Source organism: Pan troglodytes, chromosome 1 (assembly GCF_028858775.2).
Source record: "Pan troglodytes isolate AG18354 chromosome 1, NHGRI_mPanTro3-v2.0_pri, whole genome shotgun sequence".
Lineage (NCBI taxonomy): Eukaryota > Metazoa > Chordata > Mammalia > Primates > Hominidae > Pan > Pan troglodytes.
The window spans coordinates 86,500,617-86,510,512 of NC_072398.2; positions in this window are offsets into that span (position 1 = coordinate 86,500,617).

A 9,896-nucleotide genomic window follows, 5' to 3' on the forward strand; every position below is an offset into this window, starting at 1 on the left:
CGATTTTATACTAAAAGTCCTCCATTGTGTATGGAAAGCTAAACGAGAATGTATTATTCTCAGATATATTAAACAAAACTTGGTTACCCAATAGGTCAGATTATGTTTCTGATTAAACAATTTGCTGGTTAAATATAGGACTTAAACCAGTAACAGATTACCAGTGGTTTGCTATTGTTCGGTTCTTCACAAAGGAGCAATTATTTGAGAAACCAGGGATGGAGGAAAGAAAGGAAGCTGGTTTTTGGAATAAAATAAAAGGACTTAATTTGCAGTTTTCTTGAAAAAAAGAGGAATCAGATGAAAATAAAATTGGTATTCTGGGTTTGGGGACCTAAACAGATCCAATATAAAAAAAGAAAGAAATGGATTATGGAAATGTGAAACTATCATCACAATTTTAGTTGCACATTTGAAAAACATAAGGAAAAATGTCGAAAATAGAACTTTTATTTGGTCTGCCAACTGAAAATTGATATTTTTATTATGCTTTCAGTCAAGGGCTGATTTGTAAATACTAGGTAGAGTTTTTCTTCATAAGTTAAACTGCTTTTTTCTGTAGAGAATATTCTGAAGATCATGGGGAATAAGAAAAGACAGAATATGTTAGGAGATTTTTAAAAGACAGCAAAGACTGGGGCCTCTGGGCCTCATCTCTTGTATTCCTACAAGGGTACAGTAAAGTGCTGGGTCCAACTTCATCACTTATTAAATCCTTTTTGGTTCATTCACCTAAATCAAGTAGGATAAACAAAGGTTAAAAGAATCACAGTTCTCAGATAACCATTGGTTATAATTATTTAATCTGAACCATAAAATTTGATGCTTGATTTTGTCCACCAATAAAAATAAAACCCTATAATGATAATTCCTGTGTGTGATCAAAAAAAAATTGTCAAGAGAGAAAAATATTTGTGTCTTCTAAATGGCATCCTTTGATAAAAGGGCATATGGGTGTATAACCATCCACTAACTTTTGTTTTTTTTCAAAATACATCATGAGATGCATTCTTTTTTAAGCTAACACCCCATGTTTGCAAACCTTGAACCATAACTATAAAATAATTTGCCTGTGTAAGATGTGTTGTAGCTAGTATCTCACAGGAATAAAAGAAATATGAAAATACAGTTTTTAAAAATTAGTCATTTCAAGATATCATATTTACATGCATTTTTACCTCCTTCCACGTGAGATTGCATTTAAATGTCACCAAAAGGAGAAGCGCCTCCAGGATGCTGGAGTAAGCACCTCTGAAAATCTATTCCTCCACAAAACAAAACAAAAAAAAACACTGAAGAAATTATCAAAATAAACTTATTTAGAACTCTGAATGTTAACTAAAGGCTTGCAACAATCTGAGGAGAATTTATTAAAGAAAAACAGCTGAAACTAGGTAAAAACAATGAGCTTTATGAAGTTTTAACTTGGTCTATTCTCATCCCCTTCTGCCCAGCTCTACAGCAGCCTCAAAAACATGATAGCTTGGGAAAAAAAAAAAAAAAACAGTCACTTAACAGCCATGAGAGGTGGAAGAAGGTTCGGAGCTCCCCTAAAATACTATCCCCAGAAAATTATTACTATTTTACCTGTCTCCCCTCAGGGCTTGTCTCTATTTAACCTGATTCAGATCTCACTTAGTAAAAAGTCTTATCCCCAAGATGTTTGTCAAAAACAATCAGTGGCAATGGTTTAAAACTGCAGTGGCCTAGGGCAGCAATACCAGTTGGGGCAAGCAAGAAGTTGGCCAAAAAACTTAAAAGAAAAAGCTGCATATTTATACAGCCATAGAGGACTTTGAAAAGGTCCTACATATTCTGGGTAATCTAGAAGGCCATAAACATGTACAAGTCCATGAGTCTGTCCAGAAAAGACCTGAAAAGGACCTATGCTCTCACCTCTGTCTGACCTTTAGGCTCTGTGCAAGCAGAAAGTGAAGACTAAAAAACAGTTGTAAATTTCTGGCCAATGCATTGAAGGTGCACCCCAAAACACACAGAGAACCCCTCAGCAAAGAGTGGAGAATTTTTGGTTCAAAATATTTAAGAAAATCTGTCCAGTCATTAGCTGACCACTAAGTTACCATAGCAGAAATTTCAGTGGCTGCACATGCAAAGAGTTCAGACTGCAAAATTAATCAAGAAAAGTCACTAAATATACAAACAGCAACAACAACAAGCTCTGAGGAGAGGGAAAACCTGATTTTCAGGATTGCCACAATGTATCATTCAAATTGTCCAGTTTAAAAAAAAGAAAAGAAAAGAAACATGCTTACAAGAAGGAAAGTATGGCTCCCACAAGAGAAACAAACTGGTAAAAAAAACTGTCCTTGAGAAAACCCAGATATCGAACTTACTAGTCAAAGACCTTAAATAAGCTATTATAAATGGTGGTCTGTGGGATACCATCAAGCATACCAACATATGTATAACGGGAGTCCTGGAAGAAGAGAGAAAATAGGGCAGGAAGAATACATAAGAAAATAATGCCCAAGAAAATTTGATATTTAATTAAAAATGTTATTCTTCACATCCAAGAAGCTCAATGAACTCCAAGTAGAATAAATTTAAAAGATCTAAACCTAGAGCCATTATAGTCAAATTATTAAATGCCCAAAACTAAAAGATAATTTTGAAAGCATCATGAGAAAAATGATCCCAGCTGCTCAGAAGGCTGAGGCAGGAGAATTGCTTGAACCAGGGAGGTGGAGGTTGTAGAGAGCCAAGATTGCCCCATTCCACTCCAGTTTGGGCAACAAGAGCGAAACTCCTAAAAAAAAAAAAACCATGCATGATAAAATGATAAAGGATATCCTCAATAACACTAAATACTGACTCCTCAACAGATACCATGGAGGTCAGAAGGCAGTGGTATAACATATTCAAGGTGCTGAAAGAAAAAGAATGTCAATTGAGAATTCCATGTCAGCAAAACTATCCTTCATAATGAAGAAGAAATTAAGATATTACCAGAGTTCTTAAAACTGAAATAATTAATTGCTAATCCCAGCTACTCAGGAGGCTGAGGCAGGAGAATTGCTTGAACCTGGGAGGCGGAGGTTGCAGTGAGCCAAGATCATACCATTGCACTCTAGCCTGGGTGACAGAGCGAGACTCCATCTCAAAAAAAAAAAAAAAGGTACTGGGTTAGTAAGGACAGCAAATGGTTGAGGTGAAACAAGACTGGCAATAAATTGATCATTATAGAGGTTGGGTGAGTGATACATAATGTATGTAGGTTTATTACACTATTTTATCTTCTTTTGCATGTGCTTTAAATTTTCCATAATAAAAACATTTACATTAATTAGTTAATATCAGAAGAATCTATCAGAAAAAGAAGGGGGGGCTATCAGAGTACACACTCTCTGTTAGGAATATCATTGTGAAATTTCATGTCTCCCAAGATACAGAAAAGATTCTTAAGCTTTCCAGAGAAGGAAAAAAATAGTTTACCTACAAATAGGAATCAGACTAGCATCAGGCTTTTCATGAACAATAATGGATGCTTGAAGCCAATGAAGCAAGACCATTAAACTCCTAAAGAAAAATTCTCCTAAACTTAAAAGTATCTACCCTGTCAAAATATCTATCAAATATGAGAATAAAGTTTCCAAGAACTCAGGAAATTTGGTTTTCATTCTCCCTTTGTGGGACATTGTTTGAGGATGATTGAAGCAAATGAAGAATAAACAAAAAAGAGGCAAATGTGATTTCAAGAAGAAAAAATGTATTAAAGTCCAAGCAATAAGTAGAACTGGCAGGGAAATGACAGAAAAGATATGTTTCTTCTGCCAACAAGAAAGACATAAACAAAATTAACTGTGTAAAGCACAAAAAATGTTCATCTTCACAACTAAACAAAAATACATGTTTAAATTCTTATTTAAATCTTTTTGTCTATCAAATTATTACACAAGTGTTTATAGTATCTGGTGAGGTTAAGATTTGGTGAAATAAAAAATTGTGTATTGTTGGTGGGGTAGGAAGAATAATGGCCCCCAGAATTATCCATGTCCTAATCCCCAGAACCTGAGAATATGTTACCTTGCATGGAAATAGGGACTCTGCTGATGGGATTAAGCGTAAGGCCCCTAAAATAGGAAGATTATCGTTGGTTATCTGAGTGGTCCTGTCTAATCCCATGAGCCCTTAAAAACGTAGAACCTTTCCCGCTGGGTCAGAGAGATACAACAACCAAAAGCAACAGAATGAGTCTGAAAATGGCAGCATGAGAAGGATTCAATACCCTATTACTGGTTCTGAGATGTAGGCGCCATCTGCAAGGACCAGAGAGCGGCGTGGGGGAGCTACGGACAGGCCCAACTAACAGCCAACAAGGAAACAGGAGCCTCAGTCCCACAACCCCATGGAACTCCATGCTGCCATCTGAATGAGCAAAAACAAAAAAAAAAATGGATTCTTCCATCCCTAGAGCCTATGGGAAGAAACTCAGCCCTGACAACAACCTGATTTTAGCCTGATGGGACCTGTACCAGACTTCTGACCTGCAGAAATATAAGATAATTAAGTTTGTGTAGTTTAAACCACTAAGTTTGTGGTAATTTGTTATGGCAGCAATAAAAAAAACTAAGACAATTGGCAAAAGTATAAATTAGTAAAATTCCCTAGCAATGCAAAAAAAAAAAAAATAATCAGAGCTTTAAGAATATTTATATTCTTTGACCAAATAATTCTATGTCTGGGAATCCATACTCAGGAAATACTCATAAATATGGAAAGCCTCTTATAAAAAAATATTTGTCACAGCATTATTTATATTATCAAAAACCTGGAAGAAAAAAAATTAATGTTCGACACTAAGTAAAAGGTTAACAATCCACCTGAATAAACATGATTCAGCAAATAAAAAGTAGACTTATAAATATTAATTACACAATATGAGGAAATGTTTTTGCTATAGTGTTAACTATTTAAACACTTTTTTTTTTTTTGAGACGGAGTTTCGCTTTTGTTGCCCAGGCTGGAGTGCAATGGCGCGATCTCAGCTCACCGCAACCTCCGCCTCCCGGGTTCAAGCGATTCTCCTGCCTCAGCCTCCCGAGTAGCTGGGATTACAGGCATGCGCCACCACCCCGGCTAATTTTGTATTTTTAGTAGAGACGGGGTTTCTCCATGTTGGTCAGGCTGGTCTTGAACTGCCGACCTTAGGTGATGTGCCCGCCTCTGCCTCCCAAAGTGCTGGGATTACAGGCGTGAGCCACCGCGCCCGGCTATTTATGCACTCTTTAAGGTACATAGAAAAGAAATACCTAAGAGAAAAATACACAGAAACAATAGCAGCTGCATTCGAAAAGAGGTCATTTTAAATATGCTATTTCTCTGCATTTCCAAGTTTCTATTAATGAACCTGGGTGCCCTTCATCTGCTGGTAGGACACAGAGGATCGAGGTATGGATGATGTTAGCATTTCTCAGACGGTCAAGCAGGTGGGCTTTTACTCAACCCTGTGTAACTTGGACCTGGGCTAAACATTCTCCTAAGGCTGAGGCGCTAATACCTGAGCATTTGAAAATACTGCCCTCTACTGCACAGAAATAGCCTTGCGGGAAAAGCTACAAAACACAGTTAACCATGCCCAGCTGGGACAAGGCCCCCAGGAAGGCAGCCGACTCACAGAAACTAGCCTATAATACAGTCAGAAAATAAGTGAAAAATCAAGCTATAAAACCCGGCTTAAGCAAATACATTCTGCTCCATGGCTTCAGATATTAGCTCATCATTACCCTCAAGTTATGCTTATGCAAGCCCCCCTGACAGCAGGGCAGATTAGGGTAGGACAGGCAGTGGGGCTGAGGGCTGCTGCCACATTCCAGAGGATTCCAGACAGCTCCAGAAACAAGACCCTGGAGTATCATTTTTGGAAGGCCAACCAAATTTGGTTACGAGGATAGAAGAGTGAGACAAAAATAGCTTGTTACTAATAAACGTTAACCAAAGAGTACTATGGGCCTTTAATTTGATCACTATTTGGATATTCTTGTCTCTGATTAAGAATACGCCAATAAGCAAAGCAGTTAGTCTTACAACTTTGTTCTGCAGGGGTAGAGCTCTCAACTTCCACCTGCAACCCAAGACAGGAACCGTAGGTTGTGGTTTTCTGCTTCTCACCCCCTGGAAGCAAGTTATCAAGAGCACCATTTCATTGCCCAACAGCTCAGTAAATGGGACTGGATAGAATTTAGTGTCCTCAGGCCCTTTGCTCTACTGAGGCTGTCTTGAGCAGTGCCAAATTCAGCCTGCCAAATGCACTGCCCTTCAGTATGTTACGAGAATATAATAAAGGGAAGGGAAAGAATGTGAGAAAAACTTTTCCACTGAAACAATTACACTCACCTAAGTATAGCCCAACTCTACTTTCAAATGTTGATTCATTATTCCCAGAACTGCTCTTTGCCATCCCCTGCAAACACAACCCCCCCATATACAAACACACACATAGAAACATACACTTTCCTATAAATAAATAGGAAATATACCCTAAGTCCAAGAACAATAATTGGCTTTGGGCTGGTGTTGCATAAGCTTATTGTGATTCTTCTTAATTCACACTAGCTTGAGCATGACCCTGGCGACAGCCATCTGGCCCTGATCACCATCTGGCACTCTCTCTCTTTGTGCTTTTGACCCTTCCTCCTCGGATACCACAGGCTGAGCCGTCTCATACCAATGGGCCCTTTTCCCAAACTGCTAATTGTGAAATTCACTAAAAATATTTGCTCTCTCTTCATTCATAGTTATTTTCCATTGCTCCTCAATTCTGATAGCTTAAAAATTATAAACCCAACTATTTTATTCCTTTACTCTTTCAAAAGCCATGGTTGGTATGTATAGCATTTTTCAGAATGTTGTTGGGATTAGAAGGTGTGGTGGGTAGCAGCATAGCATAGTATTAATTGCAACAATGGTAGTATTTTGCCATTACTTTCAATGGCAAAAACCACAATTACTTTTGCACCAGCCTAATAATTCAAAGCAGGGATCTCAGAGCCAGACAGACCTGGATTTTAATCCTCACTCACCATCCGCTAGTTATGAAGTCTTGAATAAGTTATTTAAACTCTCTCTTTAATCAATTAATTATTTTAAAATATATTTTCAAACTTCAAAATGCACATACTTTTTTCTTTTTAATTGAGGCATAACATTAAAAACAAATTTTAAGTGTTCAGCCTAATTTTTAGAAATGTATCTGTTGCCACAGCTGATAAAAATACAGATATATCCAGCACTCAGGAGGCTCCCTTGTGGTTCTCCCTCAATAGATACCCCTTCCATAGAAATTGACTCTTCTGACCTTTTCCATCATAGATTAGTTTTGCCAATTCTTGATCATCATATATATGGAATAATGAAATGGATACTCTTTTGTGCCTGGCTTTTCTCCCAATATTATTGCTAGGCAAGATGCAAATCTTTTTTTTCAAGACGGAGTCTCACTCTTACCCAGGCTGGAGTGCAGTGCCGCAATCTCTGCTCACTGCAACCTCCACTTCCCAGGTTCAAGTGATTCTCCTGCCTCAGCCTCTCGAGTAGCTGGAATTACAGGCATGCACCACCATGCCTGGCTAATTTTTTTGTATTTTTAGTAGAGATGGGGTTTCGCCATGTTGGCCAGACTGGTCTCGAACTCCTGACCTCAGGTAATCCACCAGCCTCGGCCTCCCAAAGTGCTGGGATTACAGGTGTGAACCACCGCACCTGGCTGCCAAATTTATATTTAACTTTTAAGGAACTGCCAAACTTCTTTTCAACATGGCTATGCCATTTTATCTTGGCACCAACAATCTGTGAGAGTTCTGTATCCTGGTCAACGCCTTGTATGATCAGTCCTTTTAATTCTACACATTTTAATAGATGTGTCAGGGTACCTCATCATCATGGTTTGCATTTCCATTTCCCTAATGACGTTTAGCATCTTTTTGTGTGCTCATTTGCTATCAGCTTACCTTCTTTATTGAAGTACCTATACAAATCTTCTATTTTTTTTTTAATTTATTTATTTGAGACAGAGTCTCAGTCTGTAGCCCAGGCTGGAGTGCAGTGGCACGATCTCAGCTCACTGCAACCTCTGCCTCCCAGGTCCAAGCAATTCTCCTGCCTCAGCCTCCCGAGTAGCTGGGACTACAGGCACGTGCCACCACGTCAGGCTAATTTTTGTATTTTTTTAGTAGAGACAGGGTTTAACCATGTTAGCCAGCATGGTCTTGATCTCCTGACCTCGTGATCCACCCCCCTTGGCCTCCCAAAGTGCTGGGATTACAGGCGTGAGCCACCACGCCCAGCCTCTTCTAGAAGTTTTATATAGTTTTAGGTTTTACATTTAGGTCTATGCTTTATTTCAAATTAATTTTTATATTTGGTGCAAGGTATGTATAAGTTTACTTTCTTGAAGATGGATATCTAATTGTTTCAGCACCGTTTGTTGAAAATACTATTTTTCTCCATTGAAATATCTCTGCACCTTAATTGAAAATGAATTGACAATATACTTATTTCTTCCTTTCCTTCCTTTCCCTCCCTCCCTTCCTCCCTCTTTTCCTTCCTCCCTCTTTTCCTTCCTTCTTCCTTTCTTTCCTTTCTTTTCTTTCTTTCCTTTCTTTTTCTTTTCTGAGATGGGGGGTCTCACTATGTTGACCAGGCTGAACTTGAACTCCCTGCTTCAAGTGATCCTCCTACCTCAGCTTCCCAAAATGTTGAGATTACAGGCATGAGCCGCCACACCCGGCCTCAAATTGACAATATATGTATTGTCTATTTCTAGATTACTCTATCGATTATCTGTTCTGTCTCATTGATATATTTGTCTACCTTGTCATCTATAGATCATTTTGGGGAGAACTGACATCTTAACACCAAATCTTCTGATCTACTTCTGTAATTTTACTCAACAACGTTTTGTACTTTTCAATGTACAGGTCCTTCACATATTAGTCAGATTTACCCATAAGCATTTCATGTTTTAACATTACTATAAATGATGTTGATTTTCTAAATGTTAATGTCTAATTATTTGTTGCTAGAATATAGAAATACAAATGATTTTTGTATGTTGATCTTGTATCCCACAACCTTGTTAAACTTATTAGCTCTGATAACTTGCATGCAGATCCCACAGGATTTTCAAGGTAGATAATCATGTCATCTTCAAATAGACAGATTTATTTATTCCTTTCCAATGTAGATACCTATATGTTTTTCTTGCCTTATTTTACTGGGTATAACTTCTATACAACATTGAATAGAGGTAGCAAAAAAGAACATACTGCCTTGTTCCTGATTTTGGGGGGGAAATACACAAGTCTTTCACCATTAAGTGTGATAGTAAAATGTAGGTTTTGCAAACATGACCTTTGTTTATCACATCTATTCCTTCTATCCCTAGTGTCATGAGACTAAAATTTTATAAGGAAAGGATGTTGGATTTTGAGAAATGTATTTTCTAAATCTATAATTTGTCTTTTTGTCTGTTAATATATTGAATTCTCCTTATTAATTTTCAAATGTTAAGCCAACCATGCATTCCTGGGCTACACCCCACTTTGTTATATTATCCATTTAATGTATTGTTGAATTCTATTTGCTAAAATTGTGTTAAGAATTTTACACCTAAGTTTGTGGAAGCCAGCCTTTAAGATGGGTCCCCATAATCTCTGCCTTCTAGTATTTATACCCTTGAGTAGTCACTTATTGTACAATAGTTGACCAATATGGTATTATAGACATGATGCTATGTCACTTCTGAGGTTAATTATAAAAGACACTGGCTTCTATCTTGCTGCTGTCTCTCTTGCTTGGGTCATTTGTGCTGAGGAAAGCCAGCTTCCTTGTCATGAGGTCCTATGGAGAGGTCCATATGGCACAGGACTGAGGCCTTT